Source organism: Bubalus bubalis, chromosome 7, assembly GCF_019923935.1.
Source record: "Bubalus bubalis isolate 160015118507 breed Murrah chromosome 7, NDDB_SH_1, whole genome shotgun sequence".
Lineage (NCBI taxonomy): Eukaryota > Metazoa > Chordata > Mammalia > Artiodactyla > Bovidae > Bubalus > Bubalus bubalis.
The window spans coordinates 101808180-101826515 of NC_059163.1; the positions used below are offsets into that span (position 1 = coordinate 101808180).

At 36.7% G+C, this 18336-nt stretch overlaps 1 protein-coding gene across 10 annotated transcripts in view; it reads left to right on the plus strand.

The window, feature by feature from the left end:
- STPG2 (sperm tail PG-rich repeat containing 2) overlaps positions 1-18336 on the plus strand; it is a 620311-nt gene that overhangs the window by 273705 nt on the left and 328270 nt on the right. The gene's annotated exons all lie outside the window — the stretch shown is intronic.

Sequence of the window (18336 nt, forward strand, 5' to 3'; positions counted from 1 at the left end):
CTTTTTATAATAAAAACATTTATTATGTTAAAACATTATAGAAAGTACAAAATTATTACTTTATATCTCAAAGGTTTTTTATAAACACCCATATAACCATTATCAAATGAAGAAATAGAACATTACAAGCATCCTTAACCCCTTACTTCTTTTGCCCCAAAGTAACCACTGTTCTGGTTTTTGACACCATTGGTTTATTTTCACTGTGTTTCAACTTTTATAAAAATTGAATATGGTGGGTTCTGTTTTGTGTCTGGCTTCTTTCGCTCAACCTTTCAATTTGTAGGCTGTAATCTATGTTGCTGCAAGTAGCAATAATTAGTTCATTCTCAGTATAATATATCACACTTTTTTTTTTATCCATTTTGACTACTGATGGAAATTTAGGTTGTTTCTAGTTTAGTGCTTTTGTGAATAGTGTTAAAGTGGTTGTTGTTTAGTCACTTAGCTGTGTCCAACTCTTTGTGACCCATGGACTGGAGCACTCCAGGCTTCTCTGTCCTTCATCATCTCCCAGAGCTTGCTCAATCTCATGTCCATTGAGTTGGCAATGGCTTCCAACCATCGCATCCTCTGTCGTCCCCTCCTCCTCCTGCCTTCAGTCTTTCCCAGCATCAGGGTCTTTTTCAGTGAGTCAGTTCTTTGCATCAGGTGGCCAAAGTACTGGAACTTCAGCATCAGTCCTTCCATTGAATATTCAGGGCTGATTTCCTTTAGGATGGATGGGTTGGATCTCCTTCCAGTACAAGGGACTCTCAAAAGTCTTCTTCAATATCACAGTTCAAGAGCATCAGTTCTTTGGTGCTCAGCCTTCTTTAAGGTCCAACTCTCACATCCATACATGACTACTGGAAAAACCATAGCATCATTTTTTTTTCTCATTTTAGCCATTAGTCTTTAGGAGTATTACATTGAGTCTTTAATATGCATTTTCCTGATGGCTGATGAAGCTTAATATGGAGAAGAAAACCACCACCAGTGAAGTTTAATACCTTTGCATATGTTTTTTGACTATTTGGATAATCTGTTGTAAACTGCCTTTTAATATCACTTGCATATTTATCTTTTAAATAATGTTATTATTGAGTTTTAGTAGTGTTTGGTATATTAGGTATATTTTATAGTTATACATAATGTAAACAAATCTCTATGATTACACTTTCACTTTCTTAATGATTTATACTGATGGATATAACTTTTTAATTTTGATATCAAATTTATTCATCTTTTCCCTACAGTTACTGCTTTTAGCATCCTATTTAAGAATTTATTCCTTATCATAGTTCTTAAATAATTTTTATAGAAGTTTTATTGTTTTGCTCTTCATAATTATTATCCCAGAGGTCTCTGAGACTATCTTAATTTCTTCTCATTCTTTTTTCTTTATACTGCTCTTCAGCAGTTATTTCCACCATTCTATCTTCCAGGTCACTTGACTGTTCTGCCTCAATTATTCTCCTATTGATTCCTTCTAGAGTATTTTTAATTTTGGTAATTGTGTTGTCATTGTTTATTCTTTATTTCTTCTAGGTCCTTGTAAAATGTGTTAAAAGTTTCTTGTATTTTCTTCATTCTGTTTTTGAGATTTTTGCATCATCTTTACTACATTGCTCTGAATTCTTTTTCAGATAGTTTGTCTATTTTCTCTTTGTTTACTTGGTTTTTTGGATTTTTGCCTTGTTCCTTCACCTGCATGGTATTTCCCTGTCTTTCATTTTGTCTAACTCACTAGGTTTGAGGTCTCCTTTCCCCAGGCTGTAGGGTTGTACTTCTTGCTTTTGGTCTCTGCGCTGGTGTGTTGTATAGGCTTTGTGTTGGGAGGGACTTCTGCTTGCATTCTGGTGGGAGGAGGTGAGTTCTTTTCCTCTGATGGATAGGGTCGCGTGCGATGGTGTGTCTTGTGGCGCCTGTGCAGCCTGTCTGCTGCTGATGCATTTGTGTGTGCTTGTGTGAGGCATCCAGCACTGGGTGCTGCAGGCAGATGGGTGCGGCCAGATCTTGGATTTGGGTGGAGGCATTCATGGGAGTTCTCACTAATACCCCTTGGCGTCGAGAGTTCTCTGACTGTCTAGTGTCCTGGACTTGGTGCTGCCACTGCTCTTTACAGTTCAGTTCAGTTCAGTCACTCAGTTGTGTCCTACTCTTTATCTATGATATTATTTAAGTGGATGCTGCACATATATTTATGGATGAGATTACCCTGTAATGAGCTTCCCTAGTAGCTCAGCTGGTAAAGAATCCGCCTGTAATGGAGAAGATCTAGATTTGATCCTTGGGTTGGGAAGATCCCCTGGAGAAGGGAATGGATACCCACTCCAGTATTCTTGCCTGGAGAATTTCATGGACAGAGGAGCCTGGAAATCTATAGTCCATGGGGTTGCAAAGGATGAGACATGAGTGAGAGACATTCACTTCACTTACCCTGTAATATTCTTGAACTTGTTCTTATTAGTCTTTGTTAACAGACTTTAATCAGCTATTGCTCTATCTGTAAACAATTTTGAAATCTCAGTGGCTTAGACAGTAGTTTAAGCTATTATGCTACTTCTCTCTGCTTATAGTGTTTTCAGTATCATTCAGTTTTAAATATATCCTAATTTACCTTATAATATCTTCTTAGACCTATAAGTTTTAAAAATTCTGTTTACGTTTCATAAATGTTTATAGCCTTATTAAAATTTGTACAGTTTTTTGGTGATTGAGTTTTAAATTTTGTAGTCTAGAAATTTGATCTATCTGTTGCTCATTTTTGGAAATCTCTTGAGGTTTGATTTAAAGCTGAATACTTACTATTTTTATAAATATTCCATTAACACTTAAAAATATGTATTTGCCAGTAGTTGTATGTAATGCTCTACCAATATCAGCTAGATTAATTAGCTTATTAATGAAATTTTCATGTCTTTTTTATCTTGCTTAATGTATTAATTACTTTGAGTAGTGTGTCAAAAATTCCCACTGTAGTGATATATTTTACAATTACTCCTCATGGTCTGTTCAATTTTTATGTAATAATTTTTGAATCAATACTTTTATGTGTCTACCAATTAAGCTGTCGGTTAAACTGAACCGTTTATCATGTTATAATGACCCTCTTAACTTGTGTGTTTCAGGTATAGCAGCCTTTTTTTTTTGTTGTTAGAATTTATCTGGTATATCATTCTTCATTCTTCTACTTTCAACTGTTTTCTGACCATATGCTTTTATTTGTTGCCTTTTGTTGCTAACATATTCAGGAACTAGGTGGATTTTATGTTTATAACCAGATTGCAAAATCTGTATTTTCTGTTGTTTTCAATTTTCAGTATTTCTTTGTTTTCTTTTTTTTTTTTGGAAATGATTCAGGGCCTTCACACTATCTTCTACCCCCGACCCTACTTCATCTGTTTACTTTACTGGTGTGCAAGCTATTCTTACATTTTTATAAAATACCTTTGGTGTTGCTACACACACATTTACTTAATAAAATTTATATTTCATCAAGATCTTTGCTCTCCCAAACAATGCTTTAGCTTTCTTTACTTTTGTTTAACCTTACATATTATCTTATGCAATAAATTGCTGTTTAGATTCACCATTAATTATTATTTTCTTTAGTTTTTTTTTTTTTTTTTTTACATTTCAGACATTCCTTCTACCATCACTTTTCTTCTTCTTGAAGTGTATCATTTAGAAACCCCTTTAGTGATAAATGCTGTGATAAGAGCACTTTTGTGGTAAATACTTTCATTTATTCATTCAAACTGGTTCATATTGTGTGCTGGGCATAAAGTAATATATGCAAAAATCTCTGCTCTCATGGAACTAAGATTCTAGGAAGGGAGACAGGCAATAAGGAAGATAAAACATAAAACATATTGTATGTAGTATGTTACATTGTGTAGCAGAATAATAAAGCAGAAAAATGTGATATGAAATTTTAGATAGGAGGGTCAAACAACTTTTGAATCAGACCAAAAGAACTAAGAGAATATGAAGGTATATAATGAAAAAACACTGCAGACACAGGGAACAGATTTTACAAGAGAGACTGGCAAGTTCAACGTACAGGAGAGCCTTAGAGTAAGGCTCTAAGAGAAAGAATGATTTGCAGATTAGTATATGTGCCCAGAGATGTAGTGTACATCTTGATGACACTTTTTTCTGTAGGTCATGCTTCACAGTGAGATGGAAGGTTCTTAGAGGGTTCTGAAATGATAGTTGATATGATCTGTTTTAGCAGGTTCACTTTGTACATTATAGACTGGGGAACAGCAGATGTAGAATCAATAGGTTATTGTGATATCAGTGAGAGAAAATGGTAGCTTGGTGCAGAGTATTGACAATGAAGGTGGCAAGAAGTCAAGGCATTTTTTGAAGGTAAAGCTAGCTGATGGACTGTGGCATCCTGATGTAGGATGTGAAACAAGGGAGAAGCCAAGGATGAGTTAAGAGATTTAGGTCCAAACAACTGTCAGGAGATTTGCCGTTACCGAGATGAAAGCTTTCCCCAGGTGGTGCTAGCGGTAAAGAACCCAAGCCAGTGCAGGAGACATAGGAGACGTGGGTTTGATCCCTGGATCAGGAAGATCCCCTGGAGAAGGAGATGGCGCCCCACTCCAGTGCCCTTGCCTGGAGAACCCCATGGACAGAGGAGCCTGTGGTCCTGGAGGGCTGCAGTCCATGGGGTTGCAGCGAGTCTGACACGACTGAAAGCGACTTAGCACAAGTAGCACAACTAGTACTCGCACTGGGATGAAAACAAATAGAAGAGATGATGATTTGGGAAAGATTGTTAGCAGCTTAATTTGGAACAAATTAACTTTACAAAATATATAAAAAATCTTTGTCGTTGTTGTTCAGTTACTAAGTCATGCCCCATTCTTTGTGACCTCATGGAATGCAGCACGCCAGACTTCCCTGTCCTTCACTGTCTCCCAGAGTTTGCTCATGCTGATGTCCATTGAGTGGATGATGCCATCTAACCATCTCATCTTCTGTCATTTCCTTCTACTCCCACCCACAATAAATCCCAGCATCAGGTTCTTTTCCAATGACTCTGCTCTTCAGATCAGGTGGCCAAAGTATTGGCCAGCTTCAGCTTCAGCATCAGTCCTTCCATTGAATATTCAGGACTGATTTCCTTTAGGATGGACTTGTTGGATCTCCTTGCTGTCCAAGGGCCTCTTTTTTGTTGTTGTTGTTGTTGTTGGACTGTTTTGATTTTGCTTATGGGTATATGTGTATATTCAGTCACACTTTTCATTGTTGTTATAAACCTCTGCCTCTACATTGGGCTTTTGCAGTTATGTGGAGTTTTCCTTTTCCCCCCTTTTTTCTTTCTTCTTCCGTTATTTTTTCTTCTCTCTTTTTTAATTTTTAAAAACCTATTATTTTTTTTGTACATTTATTCCTTTGTTTGCCTTCCCTACTGTTTTTTCCTCTTTTTTTAAATTTTTATTTTATTTTTTAACTTTACAATATTGTATTGGTTTTGCCATATATCAAAATGAATCCGCCACAGGTATACATGTGTTCCCCATCCTGAACCCTCCTCCCTCCTCCCTCCCCATACCATCCCTCTGGGTCGTCCCAGTGCACCAGCCCCAAGCATCCAGTATTGTGCATCGAACCTGGACTGGTGATTCGTTTCTTATATGATATTATACATATTTCAATGCCCTTTTCCCAAATCATCCCACCCTCTCCCTCTCCCACAGAGTCCAAAAGACTGTTCTGTACAAGGGCCTCTTAAGAGTCTTCTTCAGCACCACAATTTGAAAGCATCAGTTCTTCAGCTCTCAGCTTTCTTTATGGTTCAACTCTCACATCCATACATGACTACTGGAAAATGTATAGCTTTGGCTGTACAGACGTTTGTTGGCAAAGTGATGTCTTTGCTTTTTAATATGCTGTCTAGGTTGGTCATAGCTTTTCTTCCATGGAGAAAGCATCTTTTAATTTCAGGGCTGAAGTCACCATCCACAATGATTTTGGAGTCCAAGAAAATAAAATCTGCCACTGTTTCTAGTTTTTCCCCATCTATTTGCCTTGAAGTGATGAGACTAGATGCCATGTACTTAGTTTTTTGAATGTTGAGGTTTAAGCCAGCCTTTTCACTCTCCTCTTTCACCTTCATCAAGAGGCTCTTTAGTTCCTCTTTGCTTTCTGCCATTAGAGTGGTATCATCTACATGTCTGAGGTGGTTGATATTTCTCCCAGCAGTCTTGATTCTAGTTTGTGATTCATCCAGGATAACATTTCTCATGATGTGCTCTGTGTATAAGTTAAATAAGCAGGGTGACAATAAACAGCCTTGTCATACCCTTTTCTCAATCCTGAACTAGTCAGTTGTTCCATACATGGTTCTAACTGTTGCTTTTTGACCTCATATAGGTTTCTCAGGATGCAGGTGAGGTGGTCTGGTATTCCCATGTCTTGAAGAATGTTCCACATTATTGTGATCCCCTTGATGAAAGTGAAAGAGGAGAATGAAAAAGGTGGCTTAAAGCTCAACATTCAGAAAACTAAGGTCATGGCATCTGGTCCCATCACTTCATGGCAAAGAGATGGGGAAACAGTGGAAACAGTGTCAGACTTTATTTTTCTGGGCTCCAAAATCACTGCAGATGGTGACTGCAGCCATGAAATTAAAAGATGCGTACTCCTTGGAAGAAAAGTTATGACCAACCTAGACAGCATATTGAAAAGCAGAGACATTACTTTGCCAACAAAGGTCCGTCTAGTCAAGGCTTTGGTTTTTCCAGTGGTCATGTATGGATGTGAGAGTTGGACTGTGAAGAAAGCTGAGCACCGAAGAATTGATGCTTTTGAACTGTAGTGTTGGAGAAGACTCTTGAGAGTCCCTTGGACTGCAAGGAGATCCAATAAGTCCATCCTAAAGGAGATCAGTCCTGGGTGTTCTTTGGAAGGAATGATGCTAAGGCTGAAACTCAAGTACTTTGGCCACCTCACATGAAGAGTTGACTCATTGGAAAAGACTCTGTTGCTGGGAAGGATTGGGGGCAGGAGGAAAAGGGAACTACAGAGGATACAATGGCTGGATGGCATCACCGACTCGATAGACATGAGTTGGAGTAAACTCCGAGAGATAGTGATGGACTGGGAGGCCTGGCGTGCTGTGATTTATGGGGTCACAAAGAGTCGGACACGACTGAGCAACTGAACTGAATACAGTCAAAGGCTTTAGCATAGGCAGTGAAGCAGAAGTAGATGTTTTTCTGGAATTATCTTGCTTTCTCTGTGATCCAATGGATGCTGACAATTTGATATCTGGTTCCTCTGCCTTTTCTAAATCCAGCTTATACATCTGAAAGTTCTCAGTTCACATACTGTTGAAGCCTGACTTGAAGGATTTTGGGCAGTACCTTGCTCGCATGTGAAATGCGTGCCAAATCTTAATTCCATCCTTACAGTGTCAGTATAGTTTTGCTGGCTGTATCATTTTATTTGGTATTTAATTTCTCTTAGCACTCTAAAGAGTCCTTCTTTTAGCTTCAGACTTCCATTGCCATTGCAGATAATTTGGTCTTCAGATTAATTGTCGTCTTTTTATAAGTAATCTGTCTTCTGTACCTGCTTTTAAAATCTCTTTATCTTTCACATTGCTTACTGGTCTTCTCATGCCAGTATTCAGCATTCCTCTGTATGTAATTTTTTCCTTTTGTTGTAATCATTCAGGAATTTTCGTTGTCCTTAATTTTCACTGATTTGAATAGATATGATGGTTTTATTTATTTGTTCTGTTTGGATCTAGCTGAGCCCTTCAGTTTGAGTTCATATGCCTTTCTTTCATTCTCAGAAATTCCCAGCAATTATATCTTCTTATATTGCCCTCTCCACCAGCTTCTTGCAGGTGGCAGTAGTGGTAAAGAACCTGCCTGCTAGTGCAGGAGACAGAAGAGATGTGGGTTTTATCCCTGGGTTGAGAAGATCCCCTGGAGGAGGGTATGGCAACCCACTCCAGTATCCTTGCCTGGAGAATCCCTGGACAGAAAGAGCCTGGTGGGCTACAGTCCATAGGGTCACAAAGAGTCCAACATGACTGAAGAGACTTTAGCATGCATGCAGCTTCTTTTATTTTTTACTAACTAATGTTGGATCCTCTAGCTTCTAAATTACCTATTCTTTTAGTATCTTCTAACTCTTTTTATGATTCTGTTGTAAGATCTTGGAGCATAATTTGGCTCTTTTCCAGCCTAGTCATGCAAAAACTTTCTTTCTCCTATTCAAACCATGTATTTATGTTTTTGATTTACAGTCTGAGAAGTTCTATCTCTATTTTTATTTTTCATAAATTTCTGTTCTCATTTGATCCTACATTTTACAGGATTTTGTAGGTGTTAGCTTATCTGTCTTAGGACATTAAGTATTCTGATTTTAAACTATGATTCTGAATGATGCTTTTCCTCATTTGGTTATGAGTTCGTTTTTTAAGATATCCTTTTAATTGTCTTTCCTCAAATGTTTGTCAGTACTTGATTTTGTGTTCATTTTTGTAATTGAGATTTCTTGCTAGATAGATCAAATGATCTATCTTTCAAACTTGGCTGCTGTTTTCAAAATAAATACTGAATTGGATGGGACAGCAGAACTATAGATCCAGGTCAAAGTGCTGGCAATACTAGGACCCATGGTCACACAATTGTTAGACTCTGCAGAGTCTGTGCTGGACAGCCCTCCTGGGCCAGGGCAGGGGCTGCTGCTGTTAGGGCTCTGAATTGCTCTTTGAACGTGCTCCCCAGTAGGAAGGAAAGGTTGTTAATATGTGCCAATAAATGGGACACTTGGGCTTTGAGTCTTCACATACAGTGTTTCACTAGACATCTGAGACACTCTCTTGTGTCATTGTCCAAGGTTGTCGACTTTTGCTCTCTGTTCTTGTCACCTCCCCACGCCCACATCTGACCCAGCACAGGGCACAGACAGGTGGTTTCTTCAAGAAAGAAATGGTGGTACCTAATTGTCCTAGCTCGAACAACAACGTTGCCAGTTCTTCCTGAGTTGAATTCTGGGTCCTTCTTGCGCCTTCAGTGCTTCTCCTCTAGCCTGAGGTTTTCTTCAGTTGTATCTATTTTCAGTTCCTTAGGAATTTTTCATGCCCATTAACAAAAAGTGACATATATGTTTTTCATTTCTTGACTTTGCACCTTAGTCCTGACAGTTACTAAATTCGTTGTTACTATTCTTTAGGAGATATTTCCAGCTTTAGTAACTGTCAGTTTTAGAGTTGAAATACTATGATAGCATTTCAAGGTGTTCATTATTGCTATAATGGACTAGTATCCATTATATTGCTATAATAACTAGTATCTGGACTAGTCAAATTTTATGATATGTATATATATTTCAGTAATCTTTCTAGAAATATGATATGCAATATGAATACAAGGTTAGTATTGGTAAACAAAGTTGTATGTTTGGTATACAGGTATATTTATTTCAAAAACTGCAGTTCACTCAATTATTTATTTGTTCACTCACTCAGTCATGTCTACTCTTTGTGACCCCGTATACTGCAGCACGCCAGGCTTCCCTGTCTGTAACCATCTTCTGGAGCTTGCTTAAACTCCTCCCAGAGCTTGTGCAAACTCATGTCCATCGGGTGAGTGATGCTATCCAACCATCTCATCCTCTGTCATTCCCTTCTCCTCTTGCCTTCAGTCTTTCCCAGCATCAGGGTCTTTTCCAATGAGTCAGCCCTTTTTTAGGTAGTCAAAGTATTGGAGTTTCAGCTTCAGCATCAGTCTTCCAATGAATATTCAGGTTTGATTTCCTTTAGGATTGATTGGTTTGACCTCCTTGCAGTCCAGGGGACTCTCAAGAGTCTTCTCCAACACCACACTCCAAAAGCATCAATTTTTTGGCACTCTGCCTTCTTTATGGTCCAACTCTCACATCCATACCTGACTACTGAAAAAAAACATAGCTTTGACCATACAGACCTTTGTCGGCAAAGTAATATCTCTGCTTTTTAATACACTGTCAAGATTGGTCATAACTTTTCTTCCAAGGAGCAAGCATCTTTTAATTTCATGTCTGAAGTCACCATCCACAATGATTTTGGAGCCCAAGAAAATAAACTCTGTCACTGTTTCCACTGTTTCCTCAAATATCCCATGAAGTGATGCAGCTGGATGTCATGATCCTAGTTTTGTGAATGTTGAGTTTTAAGCCAGCTTTTTGACTCTCCTCTTTCACTTTCATCAAGAGGTTCTTTAGTTTCTTTGCTTTCTGCCATAAGGGTGGTGTCATCTGCATATCTGAGGTTATTGATATTTCTCCTGGCAGACTTGATTCCAGCTTGTGCTTCATCCAGCCTGGCATTTGTCATGATGTACTCTGCATATAAGTTAAATAAGCAGGGTGACAATATAAATCTTGGTGTACTCCTTTCCCAAGTTGGAACCAGTCTGTTGTTCCATGTCTGGTTCTATTGCTTCTTGACCTGTATCCAGGTTTCACGGGAGACAGGTAAGGTGATCTGGTAGTCCCATCTCTTGAAGAATTTTCCACAGTTTGTTGTGATCCACACAGGCAGAGGCTTTAATGTAGTCAATGAAGCAGAAATAAATGTTATTATGGCTTTCTCTTGCTTTTTCTATGATCCAGTGAATGTTGGGAATTTGATCTCTGGTTCCTCTGCCTTTTCTAAATTCAGCTTGTACATCTGGAAGTTCTCAGTTCATGTACTGTTGAAGCCTCACTTGAAGGATTTTGAGCATGACCTTGCTAGCATGTGAAATGAGTGCAATTGTGCAGTAGTCTGAACATTATTTGGCATTGCCTTTCTTTGGGATTGAAATGAAAACTGACCTTTTCCAGTCCTGTGGCCACTGCTGAGTTTTCCAAATTTGCTGGCATATTGAGTGCAGCACTTTAACAGCGTCATCTTTTAGGATTAGAGATAACTGAGCTGGAATTCCATCACCTCCACTAGCTTTGTTTGTAGTGATACTTCCTAAGTGATGCTTCCCGTTTGACTTTACACTCCAGGATGTCTGCTCTAGGTGAGTGGTCACCCCGTTGTGGTTATCTGGGTCATTAAAATCTTTTTTGTACAGTTCTTCTGTGTATTCTTGTCACCTCTTCTTAATATCTTCTGTTCTGTTAGGTCTGTACCTTTTCTGTTCTTTATTATTATCTTTGCATGAAATGTTCCCTTGGTATCTGTAATTTTCTTAAAGAGATCTCTAGTCTTTTCTATTCTATTGTTTTCCTCTATTTGCTTTGCATTGTTCACTGAGGAAGGCTTTCTTATCTCTCCTTTATATTCTTTAGAGCTCTGCATTCAGATGGGTATATCTTCCTTTTCTCTTTTGATTTCCACGTCTCTTCTCAGCTTTTTGTAAGGCCTCCTCACACAACTTTATTTATAAAGTAAATCATAATATGTGTATTTGTGAGGAAAAACAGACTCCTGTATATTGAGGTCACCTTGCAAAAATTTTTTATATGTTTATTATCTTCATGATTTCACAATTGTTCTACTTATGTCTTAACAGTAAAGGTTTTGAATGCCCAATCGTTCTTAATTGAATATAATAATCAATATTACTATATTTGTAAAGTAATTAAAACTGTTTACTTAAGGCTTCAGTATGCTATAAACTATTTCATAGAGATTATTTGTATTCTAAAGTAATTTTGACTTTGAAAATTTTAAAATTGCATTCAGCACTAGGTAGAAAAATGGTGTTATATAAAATCATAATATCTGAAGTAGAAATAATAGTTGTACTCTTAGCCATTTTATGTCTCTATAAATAAAATTCGTTGTTCAGCATGGCCTCCTGAACTGTGTTTTCCAGTCAAGTTATTTTGTGAAGATTAAATTCATTGCAGGGTACATGCTTTCATTGATTGCAACAATTCCTATCTGTTGGAACTATACTGTGAGGTTTTATAGTGTAGGAATAAGTTCAGAAAGAGAGTTTTCCATCTCGGTGCACCTTTTCAGAACAGTTCTCGTACCTCAACCAGAGGTTTTATCAAATACAAATTGAAGTGAACTTATGTTAGTAAGAAATAATGAAAACAAATGTGCAAAGGTGTGCTTTGCATTTTTTTAAAAAGTAGGAGCATAAACTCTACTTCGGAATTGCTTACAGAGTATGCAAAGTTTGGAAGAATTTGAGTAACTGCTTTGTTTTGAATATTATGTATGCTCAGTAACTAATTTTATACATCTAAATTTTATAAACTAAATTTTATAAATAGGTTTTGTAGACAGGATAATGCCTTCCTATACCTCAGCCTCATTCTCTCCAAGATACCTATCCCTAAACTTCAGGTGCTTTGAACATTTTTTTTTTAATCAGATTGTCTTTTACTTTTCTTTCTTTTATTGTGGTATAGTTGATTTACTATGTTATAGAAGTTTCAGGTGTATAACATAGTGATTCTGAATTTTTAAACTTTATTCTCCATTTATTGTTATTATAAAATATTGGCTATATATCTTGTCCATGTAGCTTATTGCTTTTATACATAGTAGTCTATAGGTCTTAAAACCCATCTCCTATCTTGCCCCTTCCCTATTTCTTCTCCCTACTGGTAACCACTAGTTTGTTCTCTGTATCTGGAAGTCATCTGCCTCTTTTCTGTAATATTCACTTGTTTTAATTTTTAGATTCTGTTGTACACCTTAAATATATGTAATTTTTATTTGTTATACTTAAGAGAAGCAAAAGAAAAAATTGGTAATACAATTTCTGAAGCAGCGGACCTGGGAAATTCTAGGTGCTTAGGAAATTTAGCGCATTGTAAAAGTCTGGTGTTGTTAAGCTCCAGATCAGCAGCTACATTCCTTTGAAGTTCAGCTCATTTACATAGATGAAAATTCCATTCCTTGAACACAGTAGATCTTCCTTTTGCTTTCATTAAACTTTTTTCAGGTACAAACAGTTGAGTCACAAGGGAGACCAGGCTTAATTCTGGGAACACAGTATAAATGATCAAATTTCAAGCTTTTGAAAGCCAGCAAAAAATATGTCATACTGTGGATGAGTTAGTGATATTTGTATCCAAGTGAAACATAATAGGGTCAAGCAGTGAGGAACATAGCAGTATTGAATGTATTTTGGAAGTATATGTTCAAATGAAAAGCAAACTTAGAAACATTGACGAAGAATTTCAATTCCATAATATCTTGGTTTACTTGGTCAGTTTAATTTCTGTGCTGAGAAATAAAAATTGCAGTCATATTCTCCAAAGTTTAGGTTGAAAACATCCTCTATAATCCAGTTATTCCCACTATGTCTCAGGAGTTTCAAAAGGAAAAATTTATTTAATCTAAAAGCTATTTAAAATCACCCTGCATCCAAGTGAGAGTTGCATTTCTGAGGTCCTCCAGTAATCAGTCTTTTTTGTATATTTCTGCAATTATCTGTTCCAAACACATTTCCATGGAATATTTAACATACTTAGTTAGAAAATTGTAGAAGTTAGACATAAGAAACCAAAAGTGGATCTCTTCATTCTTTGGCTTGCATCTAAAGAATCTTGTATTAATGTAAACTATTTTGTCAAAGTCTTCAGAATAGCTTGTTTCTATTATTTATTTATTTATTTTTGGAGAGAATTTCAGTTTTCCATGAGAAAAGGGAATTTAAGGAGAAATTTTACTTTCCTTCCCCATAAGTGCTTTTATTGGGGGGAGGAGAGAGAGAGAGGAGACTCATTAATTTTAGTTACCTAAGAAATAGAGGAAAACAACAGAATGGGAAAGACTAGAGATCTCTTCAAGAAAATTAGAGATACTAAGGGAACATTTCATGCAAAGATGGGCTCGATAAAGGACAGAAATGGTATGGACCTAACAGAAGCAGAAGATATTAAGAAGAGATGGCAAGAATACACAGAAGAACTGTACGAAAGCAGTGACGAACTGTACAGTGAAGAACTGTATCTGGGTCATGATACATTATCTGTATCATGACCCAGATAATCATGATGGTGTGATCACTCACCTAGAGCCAGACATTCTGGAATGTGAAGTCAAGTGGGCCTTAGAAAACATCACTATGAGCAAAGCTAGTGGAGGTGATGGAATTCCAGTTGAGCTCTTTAAAATCCTGAAAGATGATGCTGTGAAAGTGCTGCATTCGATATGCCAGCAAATTTGGAAAACTCAGCAGTGGCCACAGAACTGGAAAAGGTCAGTTTTCATTCCAGTCCCCAAAAAAGGCAATGCCGAAGAATGCTCAAACTACTGCACAATTGCACTCATCTCACACGCTAGTAAGTAATGCTCAAAATTCTCCAAGCCAGGCTTCGGCAATACGTGAACCGCGAAATTCCAGATGTTCAAGCTGGTTTTAGAAAAGCAGAGGAACCAGAGATCAAATTGCCAACATCCACTGGATCATGGAAAAAGCAAGAGAGTTCCAGAAAAACATCTATTTCTGTTTTATTGACTATGCCAAAGCCTTTGACTGTGTGGATCACAATAAACTGTGGAAAATTCTGAGATGGGAATACCAGACCACCTGACCTGCCTCTTGAGAAAGCTGTATGCAGGTCAGGAAGCAACAGTTAGAACTGGACATGGAACAACAGACTGGTTCCAAATAGGAAAAGGAGTATGTCAAGGCTGTATATTGTCACCCTGCTTATTTAACTTCTATTCATGATGTACTTCTAAGAGTATATCATGAGAAATGCTGGGCTGGAAGAAGCACAAGCTGGAATCAAGATTGCCGGAAAAAATCTCAATAACCTCAGATATGCAGATGACACCACCCTTATGGCAGAAAGTGAAGAGGAGCTCAAAAGCCTCTTGATGAAAGTGAAAGAGGAGAGTGAAAAAGTTGGCTTAAAACTCAACATTCAGAAAACGAAGATCATGGCATCTGGTCCATCACTTCATGGCAAATAGATGGGGAAACAGTGGAAACAGTGTCAGACTTTATTTTTCTGGGCTCCAAAATCACTGCAGATGGTGATTGCAGCCATGAAATAAAAAGATGCTTACTCCTTGGAAGGAAAGTTATGACCAACCTAGATAGCATATTGAAAAGCAGAGACATTACTTTGCCAACAAATGTCCGTCTAGTCAAGGCTATGGTTTTCCCAGTGGTCATGTATGGATGTGAGAGTTGGACTGTGAAGAAAGCTGAGTGCTGAAGAATTGATGCTTTTAAACTGTGGTGTTGGAGAAGACTCTTGAGAGTTCCTTGGACTGCAAGGAGATCCACCAGTCCATTCTGAAGGAGATCAGCCCTGGGATTTCTTTGGAAGGACTGATGCTAAAGCTGAAACTCCAGTACTTTGGCCACCTCATGTGAAGAGTTGACTCATTGGAAAAGACTCTGATGCTGGGAGGGATTAGGGCCAGGAGGAACAGGGGACGACAGAGGATGAGATGGCTGGATATCATCACGGACTCGATGGACATGAGTCTGAGTGAACTCCGGGAGTTGTTGATGGACAGGGAGGCCTGGCATGCTGCGAGTCATGGGGTCGCAAATAGTCGGACACAACTGAGCGACTGACCTCAACTGAATCAATTAATTCATTTATGTATCCCACAAATGCATTCTACAGTTTATTCCTGATGTGCTTTGTTAGATGCTGGACTCTAATGATGAGCAAAAGTAGAGAAGAATCCTGTCTACATGGGGTTTATACTCTAGTAGGCATGATAGAAGTTAAATGGGCAATCATTTCTTTGATGATATTTGGTTTTTACATATATAGAGGTAGAGGTAAGAGAGACTAAGAAGGAGGAAAATTTGGAAAGAAGGAGTTAGAAAAAAATAACCTGCTGTCCTTACAGCTCCACTGTCTTAGTGTAGTGGGCAGAGGCTTAGACTGTTTTTACAGGTAGTCCTAGATTGGGTAATATTTTATGCATTAATCTTTATTAGTAGAGGCCTAAAGGAAAAACCCATTAAGGAATTATGACTGTTAAAAATCCTTTAAAATCTGTAAAATTTTTCATTTATTAAACAGAAAATTGTGAGACTTAGTTTTGGTTTTATACAACAGTTTTCAAATAATTATCCATATTATGAGAATTTTAAAGTTAATAAAATTTGAATATAGTGACTACGTTGCTAATATTTGATCACTGACAGATGTAGTGATGGAGTGTGGATGAAATAAAAGCATAACAACTGTAAAATGATTTTCCCTAGTTAATGGAAACCAAGTGGTCTTGAAATAATTTTTTGTTGTTCAACTTCAGAAATTTTTGTTTTCGTTGATGAAACAACTGTATATTTTGAATGATGTATGAGCTGTATCTTTTTCATTACATTTTAATTAGGATCAGAATTAAGATAAATGATATAGGAGTGTTTTACTTTTAGATGTGACACATTTTATTTTTGTCAGCTTTTTATTTATTAATTTATTTTCATTGAAGTATAGTTGATTGACTATGTTGTGTTAATTTCAGGTATACAGCAGTCTATTCAGTCTTACACATACACATATATATGTATTATTTTTCAGTATAGGTTATCATAAGGTATTGAGTATACTTTCCTGTGCTATACAGTAGGTCCTTGTTGGTTATCTATTTTACATATACTAGTGTGTGTTTGTTAATTCCAAGCTCCCATTTTATCCCTCCCATCCCCTATCCCCTTGGTAACCAGAAGTTTGTTTCCTATGTCTGTGAGTGTATTTCAGTTTTACAAGAGTTCATTTGTATAATTTTTTTTTTAGATTATACATATAAGCAATATTCTATGAGTTTTGTCTTTCTCTGACTTACTTTACTTATAATCTCTGGGTCCATCCATGTTGCTGTAAATAGCATTATTTTATTTTTTATGGCCAAGTAATATTCCGTTGTATATATGCCACATAATCTTTATCCATTCATCTGTCAGCAGACCTGTAGGTTGCTTCCATGTCTTGGCTACTGTAAATATTGTTGCTATGAACATTGAGATGCATGTATCTTTTCAAATTAGAGATTTCTTTGGATATATGTTCGGGAGTTATTTTCCTGATCATATGGTAGCTCTAGTTTTAGCTTTTTAAGGAAGCTCCATACTTTTCTCCATAATGGCTATACCAAATTACATTCCCAGCAACAGTGTTGAAAGGTTTCTTTTCCTCCACACCCAGCATTTTTTTTTTTTTGGTAGACTTTTTGATGATGGTCATTCTGACTGGTATGAGGTACTACCTCGTAGTTTTGATTTGCCTTTCTTTGGTAATTAGTGATATTGAGCATCTTTTCTTTTTCCTGTTGGCCATCTGTATGTTTTCTTTGGAGAAATGTCTATTTAGGTCTTCTGCCCATTTTTTGATTGAGTTGTTTGATTTTTTGGTGTTGAGCTGTTTCTATATTTTAGAAATTAAGCATGTCAGTTGTATCATTTGCCAATATTTTCTCCCATTCTGTATGTTGGCTTTTCATTTTTGTTTATGGTTTCCCAAGATCCATCTTGGTTACAAAGTTGGTGATATTTTCCCTATATTTTTTTTCCCTAAATATCTACTTTAATCAGCTATTTTTAATGTTTACATTAGAAAAAAGATTTAAATTCAATGGAACAAAAAGCAATGAATAAGGAAACAAATAGCTAGTTATTTTTTAAAGTTAGTAAGGTTGATAAACTTCTAGGTAGATTCATCAAGTTAGAGAGACAACACACATTGAAATATATAAGGGATGTTTGCAACAAAACTGAACAATATTTTTATATGCCAGCAATAACAATTTTTATATTTCAATTAAGAAAAAAATTTCTTATGTGCAACATAAGTTATTTAAAAGCCAGCATCTTTATTTTCCACACATTAAAAGGATAATAATATAATTTTTGTGACAAACTTCATGCCAAAGAAGACAACAACTTAGATACAATAGACAAATTTCTTGAAAGACATAAATTAATATGCTGTCTCAAAAAGAAACAAAATCTGATTAGTTCAGTTCTGTATCTACTAAAAATTTGAATTCTTAAAGAAAAACCTTCGGACCCAATACCAGGCATAAACATTTAGGGAACAAAAAATAGAAACTTTTCTAGAAAATGGAAAAGATGGGAAATTATTTATTTTTTAATGATATCTAGCATATTTTGGATAAGAAAGGAATGCAGATATATCCTCATTATTAGAAAATTAAAAACATCAGTTTCCTCATGGACACAGATACAAAATTTCTTAACAAAATAAAATCAACTTGAAATTTGCAGTGTTTGTCTTACTGTGTTTATATAATGATTATGCCTGTTGAATTTTCTCTTCCCAACTCTAGGCAGTGAATCAAGATATTTTTCTAATCAGAAATTCTCTTCCTAAGAGAAATCTGGAGCCAGATGGGGAAAAAGATTTTTGTGGTTGCTTGTGTGTGTGTGTTTAACCCTGATA